Raw genomic sequence first — 10,615 nt, forward strand, 5'->3', positions numbered from 1 at the left:
GATCAGGACCTGGACCAGCCAGGATCCTGTGCTATCACTTGTAAAAAGTTGCGACCTCAATGGGAGCTGGTCGAAATGCAAGATGAAATTAAGCCGTTTCACTGACGCAAAGATGAAATGTCCATCTAGTCGGATTGTCTCTTATGGGGTAATCGCGTGGTTTTGCTAAAAAAAGGCAGGGAATCGTTTATACGCGACCTACACAATACCCACCCAGGTATAGTGATGATGCAGGCTATAGCCAGGTCGCATGTTTGGTGGCCCGGCATTGACTCGGATTTAGAGTCATGCTACACCAGTGCAACACGTGCTCACAATTGAGCAATGCACCAAGGGAGGCTCCATTGAGTCTGTGGTCATGGCCCTCCAAACCGTGGTCCAGGATCCACGTAGATTTTGTTGGCCCCTTTCTCGGAAAGATGTTTTTAGTTGTAGTGGACGCTTACTGTAAATGGATTGAATGTGTAATCATGTCATCCAGCACATCCACTGCCACCATTGAAAGCCTCCGGGCTATGTTCGCCACGCATGGCTTGCCCGACGTCCTTGTCAGTGACAATGGATCATGCTTCACCAGCTCGGAATTCATCGAGTTTATGACCCGCAATGGCATCAAGCATGTCAGGTCTGCCCCGTTTAAGCCCGCATCCAATGGTCAAGCGGAATGGGCAGTCCAAACTATCAAGCAGAGCTTGAAACGCTTGACGGAAGGCTCCTTGCAGACCCGCTTATCTCTGGTTCTGCTCAGTTACCAGACGCGACCCCACTCGCTCACTGGGGTTCCCCCTGCAGAATTGTTAATGAAGAGAGCACTCAAAACCAGGCTTTCCCTAGTCCACCTGGATCTAAATGATCATGTGGAAACCCGGCGTCACCGGCAAAACATGTACCACGATCGCACAGTTATAATGTATCACGTGACATTGATGTTGACGACCCTGTGTTTGTCCTTAATTACAGTCATGGCCTAAATGGGTCGCTGGCAGTGTCTTGACCAAGAAGGGGAAGAGTGTTTATAATCAAACTATTGAATGGACAAACGTGCAGAAAGCACTTGGATCAGACCAAACTGCGGTTCACCGACAACCAGGAACAACCTGAAGAGGACATCACCATCATCGATCCACCAACACACACCCGCAATCGACCTCGCTGTCAATCAAGAGGATGAACCCACCATTCCCAACAGTCCTGTCAGACCAGCCTGCGCCGCAGTGCAGCAATGGTCCGACCAACTCACCCATGCCAGAGTTTGAACTCAGACGATCAACCAGGGAGCGTAGGGCCCCGGATCGTCTCAACTTGTAAATAATTTGTATCAAAGACTTTGGGGGGGGGGGGGAGTGATGTTATGTATGTAAACATTGTAACTGTGTAAGACTTGCCACCAGAGGGCGCAACTATTGGAGGCACAAGGGTCACCTGCACACCTCATGCAAGGGAGTATAAAAGGTTGTCTGCCATGCTGCTTAGGCACTCTGGAGTTGTATTAAGGAGACTAAGGTCACATCAGTTTTAGCTCAGAGTACTCAGTCTTGTGGAGTTCTTCCATAATTAACACCCTTATTCCCTTATAGGTTAAGAAACTGTTTATCTCTGTCTTAAATTTTTTCAATGTCCCAGCTTCCACAGCTCTCTGAGACAGCGAATTCCACAGATTTACAACCCTCTGAGAGAAGAAATTCCTCCTCATCTCAGTTTTAAATGGGCGGCCCCTTATTCTAAGATCATGCTCCCTAGTTCTAGTCTCCCCCATCAGTGGAAACATCTTCTCTGCATCCACCTTGTCAAGCCCACTCACAATCTTACACGTTTCGATAAGATCATCTCTCATTCTTCTGAATTCCAATGAGGAGAGGCCCAACCTACTCAACCTTTCCTCATAAGTCAACCTCGTCATCTCCGGAATCAACTTAGTGAACCTTCTCTGAACTACCTCCAAAGCAGTATATCCTTTCGTAAATATGGAAACCAAAACTGTACACAATATTCCAGGTGTGGCCTCACCAATGCCCTGTACAACTGTAGCAAGATTTCCCTGCTTTTATACTCCATTCCCTTCGCAATAAATGCCAAGATTCCATTGGCCTTCTGGTCACTTGCTGTACATGCATACTAACCTTTTTTGTTTCATGCACAAGTACCCCCAGGTCCCGTTGTACTGCAGCACTTTGCAATTTTTCTTCATTTAAATAATAACTTTCTCTTTGATATTTTCTGCCAAAGTGCATGACCTCACACTTTCCAACATTATACTCCATCTGCCAAATTTTTGCCCACTCACTTAGCCTGTCTATGTCCTTTTGCAGATTTTTTGTGTCCTCCTCACACATTGCTTTTCCTCCCATCTTTGGGAGGAAACTTGGCTACGTTACACTCGGTCCCTTCTTCCAAGTCGTTATTATAGATTGTAAATAGTTGGGGTCCCAGGACTGATCCCTGTGGCACCCCACTAGTTACTGATTGCCAACTAGAGAATGAACCATTTATCCTGACTCTCTGTTCTCTGTTAGTTAGCCAATCCTCTATCCATGCGAATATATTACCCCCAACCCCGTGAACTTTTATCTTGTGCGGTAACCTTTTATGTGGCATCTTGTCAAATGCCTTCTGGAAGTCCAAATACACCACATCCACTGGTTCCCCTTTATCCACCCTGTTCATTACATCCTCAAAGAACTCCAGCAAATTTGTCAAACATGACTTCCCCTTCATAAATCCATGGTGACTGCCTGACCGAATTTTGCTTTTCCAAATGTCCTGCTACTGCTTCTTTAATAATGGACTCCAACATTTTCCCAACCACAGGTGCTGGGACCACAACTGTTTACAATATACATAGATGACCTGGAAGAGGGGACAGAGTGTAGTGTAACAAAATTTGCAGATGACAAAGATTAGTGGGAAAGCGGGTTGTGTAGAGGACACAGAGAGGCTGCAAAGGAATTTAGATAGGTTAAGCGAATGGGCTAAGGTTTGACAGATGGAATACAATGTCGGAAAATGTGAGGTCATCCACCTTGGGAAAAAAAACAGTAAAGGGGAATATTATTTTAATGGGGAGAAATTACAACATGCTGCGGTGCAGAGGGACCTGGGGTCCTTGTGCATGAATCCAAAAAAGTTAGTTTGTAGGTGCAGCAGGTAATCAGGAAGGCAAATGTAATGTTAGCCTTCATTGCGAGAGGGATGGAGTACAAAAGCAGGGAGGTCCTGCTGCAACTGTATAGGGTATTGGTGAGGCCGCACCTGGAGTACTGCGTGCAGTTTTGGTCACCTTACTTAAGGAAGGATAGACTAGCTTTGGAGGGGGTACAGAGACGATTCACTAGGCTGATTCCGGAGATGAGGGGGTTACCTTATGATGATAGATTGAGTAGACTGGGTCTTTACTCGTTGGAGTTCAGAAGGATGAGGGGTGATCTTATAGAAACATTCAAAATAATGAAAGGGATAGACAAGATAGAGGCAGAGAAGTTGTTTCCACTGGTCGGGGAGACTAGCACATCCTCAAAATACGGAGGAGCCAATTTAAAACCGAGTTGAGAAGGAATTTCTTCTCCCAGAGGATTGTGAATCTGTGGAATTCTCTGCCCAAGGAAGTAGTTGAGGCTAGCTCATTGAATGTATTCAAATCACAGATAGATAGATTTTTAACCAATAAGGGAATTAAGGGTTACGGGGCACGGGCGGGTAAGTGGAGCTGAGTCCACGGCCAGATCAGCCAGGATCTTTTTGAATGGCGGAGCAGGCTCGAGGGGCTAGATGGCCTACTCCTGTTCCTAATTCTTATGTTCTTATGTTCTTATGTTAGGTTAACTGGTCTATAGTTTCCTGCTTTTTATCTGCCTCCTTTTTTAAATAGGGGCATTACATTTGCTGGGACCTCTCCAGAATCCAGGGAATTTTGGTAAATTACAACCAATGCATCCACAATCCCTGCCGCTATTTCTCTTAAGACTCCAGGATGCAAGCCATCAGGTCCAGGGGATTTATCCGCCTTTAGTCCCATTATCTTACTGAGTACAACCTGCTTAGTGATTGTGATAAGTTCCTCCCCCCATAGCCCCTTGATTATCCACTGTTGGGATATTGTTAGTGTCCTCTACCGTAAAGACTGATACAAAATATTTGTTCAGAGTTTCTGCCATCTCCATGTTCCCCATTACTAATTCCCCGGTCTCGTCCTCTAAGGGACCAACATTTACTTTAGCCACTCTTTTCCTTTTTATATACCTATAGAAACTCTTGCTATCTGTTTTTATATTTCGTGCTAGTTTACTTTCATATTCTATCTTCCTTTCTTAATTATTTTTTTCGTCATTCTTTGTTGGCTTTTAAAAGCTTCCCAATCTTCTATCCCCCCACTAGTTTTGGCCACTTTGTATGCCCTTGTTTTTAATTGGATACCGTCCTTTATTTCTTTAGTTAGCCACGGATGGTTATCTTTTCTTTTACATCCTTTCCTCCTCACTGGAGTATATTTTTCTTGAGAGTTGTGAAATATCTCCTTAAATGTACGCCACTGTTCATCAACTGTCCTACACTTTAATCTATTTTCCCAGTCCACTTTAGCCAACTCTGCCCTCATACCTTCATAGTCTCCTTTATTTAAGCTTAGTACGCTGGTTGGAGATCCAACTTTCTCACCCCCCCATCTGAATTCGAAATTCAATCATGCTATGATCACTCATTCCAAGGGGATCCTTTACTAGGAGATTGTTTATTAATCCTGTCTCATTACACAGGACCAGATCTGTTATGTATGCAGACCTCACCAATGTGTAAGACTTGCCACTAGGGGGCACACATGTGGGAGACCTAAGGATCACTTATGCACCCTGGGCAATCCACCATGCTGCTTCCTTACTTTGGAGTTACATTAAAGAGATCAAGGTCACAATGGTTGGTGCTTGCAACACAGTCTTGTGGAGTTATTCTGAACATAATAATTGGCGATGAGTTACAGATCACGAACTTTCACGCTAATGGCTGCTGTTGGTTTTCTTGAGAGATTTGTTGGGGGTGATGATTAAGAAGCCTTCGTTGAGTGCCTCGACCAGTACTTCGTGGCCAATGAGCTGGACCAGCTGAGATGGCGATCAAGTGCAGGGCGATTCTCCTCACCGTATGTGGGTCCTCGATATATCAAAAATCTGCTGGCACCGGTCAAACCAATGGACAAGACTTACACAGAGCTGTGCACGCTGGTTTGGGAACACCTCAAGCCAAAGGAGAGCATCCTAATAGCCAGCTATCGCTTTTACACACACCATCGCTCCAAGGGCCAGCATGTGGCGAGCTTTGCCGCCTACGTAAGACGCCTTGCAGGACAATGTGAATTTGCTGAATCTTTGGGGGAAATGCTGCGGGACTTTTTCGTGCTTGGAATCGGCCACGAGGTCATTCTTCGCAAACTGCTGTCTGCTGAATCCCTAGATCTGAGCAAGGCCATCACAATAAGCCCAGGCTTTCATATCCACGTGCGACAACACGAAACAGATATCTTCACAGCATCGAAGCTCATTGGCAAGTACTGTGCACCATGTTGGCGCTGTGGGGACAGTCATAGAGCCCATCAATGTCGATTCAAGCACTATGTGTGCAAGGGCTGTGGAACAATGGGGCACCTCCAGTGAATGTGCAAACGACCTCTGATTCACCACATGGCAGAGTCAGGAGAGGACGACCGATCCAGTGCGGGTCACGATGAACGAGCAGGAGAGGCAACTCAACCTGAGGATGAAGAGGAAGTGTATGGGGTACACACCTTCACCAACAAAAGCCCTCCAATAATGTTAAAAGTTAAACTTAATGGCATTCCAGTCTCCATGGAATTGAACACGGGGGCGAGTCAATCAATCATGAGCCAAAAGGCTTTTGAGAAATTGTGGGGCAACAAGGCACAGAGGCCAAAACTGAGCCCGATTCACACAACGCTGCGCAATTACACCAAAGAACTCATACCTGTTATCAGCAGTGCGGCAGTGACAATATCGTACGACGGAATGGTGCATGATTTACCACTATGGATTGTACCACGTGATGGCCCAACGCTGTTTAGCAGAAGCTGGCTAGGAAAGATCCGATGGAACTGGGATGACATCAAAGCACTGTCTTCGGTGGATGACGCCTCGTGCGCCCAGGAGCTAAACAAATTCCCGGTGTTATTTGAGCCAGGCATTGGCAACTTCACAGGCGCCAAGGTGCAGATCCACCTTGTTCCTGGAGCATGGCCCATTCGTCACAAGGCCCGAGCAGTCCCATATATGATGCGAGAGAAAGTCGAGATTGAGCTGGACAGACTTCAACGAGAGGGAATCATATCGCCAGTCGAGTTCAACAAGTGGGCCAGTCCAATCGTGCCGGTGCTGAAGAGCGATGGGACGGTCAGAATCTACGGGGGCTACAAGGTAACGATCAACCGAGTCTCGTTACAGGACCAGTACCCACTACCTAAAGCGGAGGACCTATTTGCAACGCTAGCAGGGGAAAGTCGTTCACCAAACTAGATCTAACCTCTGCTTACATGATACAGGAGCTGGCTGAATCGTCAAAGAAATTGACGTGCATCAACGCGCACAGAGGACTGTTCATGTACCACAGATGCCCCTTTGGGATTCACTCGGCTGCAGCCATCTTCCAGAGGAACATGGAGAGTCTGCTGAAATCGGTTCCATGCACCGTGGTGTTCCAAGCTGACATCTTGATCACTGGTCGCAACACCACCGAACACTTGTAGAACCTGGAAGCGACTGGACAGAGTGGGACTCAGGCTGAAACACTCCAAGTGTGTTTTCTTGTCGCCAGAGGTCGAATTTCTGGGGAGAAAGATTACGGCGGATGGTATCACACCCACGGACTCCAAGACGGAAACCATCAAGAATGCACCCAGACCACAGGATGTGACAGAGCTGCGTTCGTTCCTGGGACTCGTCAACTATTTTGGCAACTATCTACCCGGGTTGAGCACTTTGCTGGAACCCTTGCATTTATTGCTACGCAAGGGTGACGACTGGGTCTGGGGTAAATCTCAAGAGACAGCCTTTAATAAGGCCAGAAACCTGCTATGCTCGAACAAGTTACTTGTATTGTATGACCCATGTAAATGTTTAGTACTAGCTTGTGATGCGTCGTCACATGGAGTCGGTTGTGTGTTACAGCAAGAAAATGTGTCAGGCAAACTGCAACCGGTTGTATATGCGCCCAGAAGTTTATCCAAGGCTGAAAGAGCCTACAGTCTGGTTGAGAAAGAAGCATCTGCATGTGTATACGGGGTTAAGAAAATGCACCAATACCTATTTGGTCTCCGGTTCGAGCTCGAAACCGACCACAAATGCTTACTTCACTGCTCTCAGAAAGCAAAGTTATCAGCTTCATCCCACATCCAAAGATGGGCACCAGCATTGTCTGCGTATGACTATATAATCCTCCACAGACCAGGCACTGAGAACTGGGCGGATGCCTTCAGTCAGCTACCATTGCCCACCATCGGGGTGGAAATGGTGCAACTTGCAGACTTGCTTCTGGTAATGGATGCTTTTGAGAGTGAGGTGTCACCAGTCACGGCTCGCCAGATCAGGACCTGGACTAGCCAAGACCCTGTGCTATCATTAGTAAAAAGCTGCATCCTTAATGGGAGCTGATCAGCTGTTCCCGGGGAAATGCAAGATGAAATTAAGCCGTTCCACCGACGTAAGGATGAATTGTCTATCCAATCGGATTGTCTCCTATGGGGGAATCATGTGGTTTCGCAAAAAAAAGGCAGGGAAATATTTATACGCGACCTACACAGTACCCACCCAGGCATAGTCATGATGAAGGCTATCGCAAGGTCGCACGTTTGGTGGCCTGGCATTGACTCCGAATTGGAGTCATGCGTACACCAATGCAACACTTGTTCACAGTTAAGCAACGTACCCAGGGAGGCCCCACTGAGCCTGTGGTCATGGCCCTCCAAACCGTGGTCCAGGTTCCACGTAGACTTTGCTGGCCCTTTTCTATGAAAGATGTTTCCAGTAGCAGTGGATGCTTACTCAAAATGGATTGAATGTATAATAATGTCATCATGTATGTCCACTGCCACCATTGAAAGCCTCAGGGCCATGTTCGCCACCCATGGTTTGCCCGACGTCCTTGTTAGTGACAATGGGCCGTGTTTCACCAGCTCGAAATTCAATGAGTTCATGACCTGCAATGGCATTAAGCATGTCAGGTCTGCCCCATTTAAGCCCGCATCTAATGGTCAAGCGGAACGGGCAGTCCAAACCATCAAGCAGAGCGTAATGCGTAACGGACGGCTCCTTGCAGACCCGGTTACCTTGGGTCTTGCTCAGCTACCGGACGCACCCCCACTCACTCACCGGGATTCCCCCGGCTGAATTGTTAATGAAGGGAGCAATCAAAACCAGGCTCTCCTTAGTCCACCCGGACCTCAATGATCACGTAGAATCCCGGCAGCACCGGCATAAGGTGTACCACGATCGCCCAGCTGTATCGCGTGACATTGAGGTTAATGATCCTGTGTTTGTTCTCAATTACAGTCATGGTCCCAAATGGATTGCTGGCACTGTTTTAGCCAAGGAGGCGAATAGAGTGTTTGTTGTTAAATTGTTGAATGGTCAAACGTGCAGAAAGCACTTGGCTCAGTCCAAATTGCAATTCACTGACAACCAAGAACAGTTTGAAGAAGTCTTTACCATCTATGATCCACCCACACACACCCAACCAGCAATCGACCTCGCTGTCAACCACGAGGATGAACCCACCATGCCCGACAGTCCGATCAGACCAGCCACACCGCAGTGCAGCAATGATCCGACCGACTCACCCATACCAGGACTTCAACTCAGGCAATCGACCCGGGAACGCAGAGCACCAGATCGCCTCAACCTGTAAATAACTTGTACATAAGACTTTGGGGGGAGTGATGTTATGTATGCAAACCTCACCAATGTGTAAGACTTGCCACCAGGGGACACACCTGTGGGAGACCTAAGGGTCACCTGTGCACCCTGGGCAAGCAGGTATAAAAGGCTATCCACCACGCTGCTTCCTCACTTTGGAGTTACATCAAAGAGACCAAAGTCACAATGGTTTGAGCTTACAACACAGTCTTGTGGAGTTATTCTGAACATAATAAGATGTAAGATAGTCTTCCCCCTGGTTGGTTCCTTTACATACTGCTCAAGGAACCCCTTATGCAATCTATGAACTCTTCCTCAAGGTTTTCATGACCAATTTGATTTGTCCAATCAATATGGAGATTAAAATCACCTATGATTATTGCTGTTCCCTTTTTAAAGCCCCCACACTATTTCCTGGTTTATACACCGACCAACAGAGTTGCTACTGTTAGGGGGCTTATAGAATATGATATTGGCTCAAATGATCAGGATGTTGAAACAGTTTGGGTGGAGATAAGGGGAAAAGGTCACTGCTTCTGTCTCTGTCTCTCTCTCTCTCTCCTTTTCACTCTCGCCTTCTCTATCTCCCTCTCTCTCTTGCCTGCTCTCTCTCGCCTTCTCTCTCTCTCTCTCTCTCTCGTCTTCTGTCTCTCGCCTTCTCTCTCTCTCTCTTGCCATCTTTCTCTCTCTCTCTCTCTCTCTCTTACCTTCTCTCTCTCGCCTTCTCTCTCGACTTCTCTCTCTCGCCTTCTCTCCCCCTCTCTCTCGCCTTCTCTCTCTCACCTTCTCTATCTCTCTCTCTCCCACTTTCGCCTTCTCTCTATCTCTCTCTCTCTCGCCTTCTCTCTCTCTCTCTCTCTCTCATTTTCTCTCTCTCTCTTTCTCTTTCTCTCTTGCCTTTTTCTCTCTCTCTCTCTCTCTCTCTCTCGCCTTCCCCCTCTCTCTCTCTTTCTCTCGTCTTCTCACCGATCAGTTCCCATTGATGATGTAGCTTTTTACTAATGATAGCACAGGGTCCTGGCTAGTCCAGGTGCTGATCTGGTGAGCCGTGACGGGTGACCTTCGCTCTCAAAAGCATCCATTACCAGAAGCAAGTCTGTAAGTTGCGCCATTTCTACCCCGGTGGTGGGCAATGGTAGCTGACTGAGGGCATCCACACAGTTCTCAGTGCCTGGTCTGTGGCGGATTACATAGTCATACAGAAGGCGAGAGAGAGAGAGAGAAGTCGAGAGAGAGGGAGAGAGAGAGAGAGAGAGAAGGCGGGAGAGGGACAGAGAGAGAAGGCGAGAGAGAGAATGCAAGAGAGAGAAGGCGAGAGAGAGAAGGCGAGAGAGAGAAGGCGAGAGAGAGAGAGTGAGAGAAGGCGAGAGAGAGAAGGTGAGAGAGAGAGAAGGCGAGAGAGAGAAGGCGAGATAGAGAAGGTGAGAGAGAGAGAGAGAAGGCGAATGAGAGAAGGTGAGAGAGAAGGTGAGAGAGAGAGAGAGAGAGGGCGAGACAGAGAAGGTGAGAGAGAGAGTGAGAGAAGGCGAGAGAGAGAAGGCGAAAGAGAGCGAGAAGGCGAGAGAGAGAAGGCAAGAGACAAGGCGACAGAGAGAAGGAGAGAGAGAGAGATAGAGAGAGTGATAGGGAGAAGGCGAGAGAGAGAAGGCGAGAGAGAGAGAGAGAGAGAGAAAGTGAGAGAGAGAGAAGGCGAGAGAGAGAGAGATAGA

The sequence above is a fragment of the Pristiophorus japonicus genome, chromosome 19, assembly GCF_044704955.1.
Source record: "Pristiophorus japonicus isolate sPriJap1 chromosome 19, sPriJap1.hap1, whole genome shotgun sequence".
Taxonomy (NCBI): Eukaryota; Metazoa; Chordata; class Chondrichthyes; family Pristiophoridae; genus Pristiophorus; species Pristiophorus japonicus.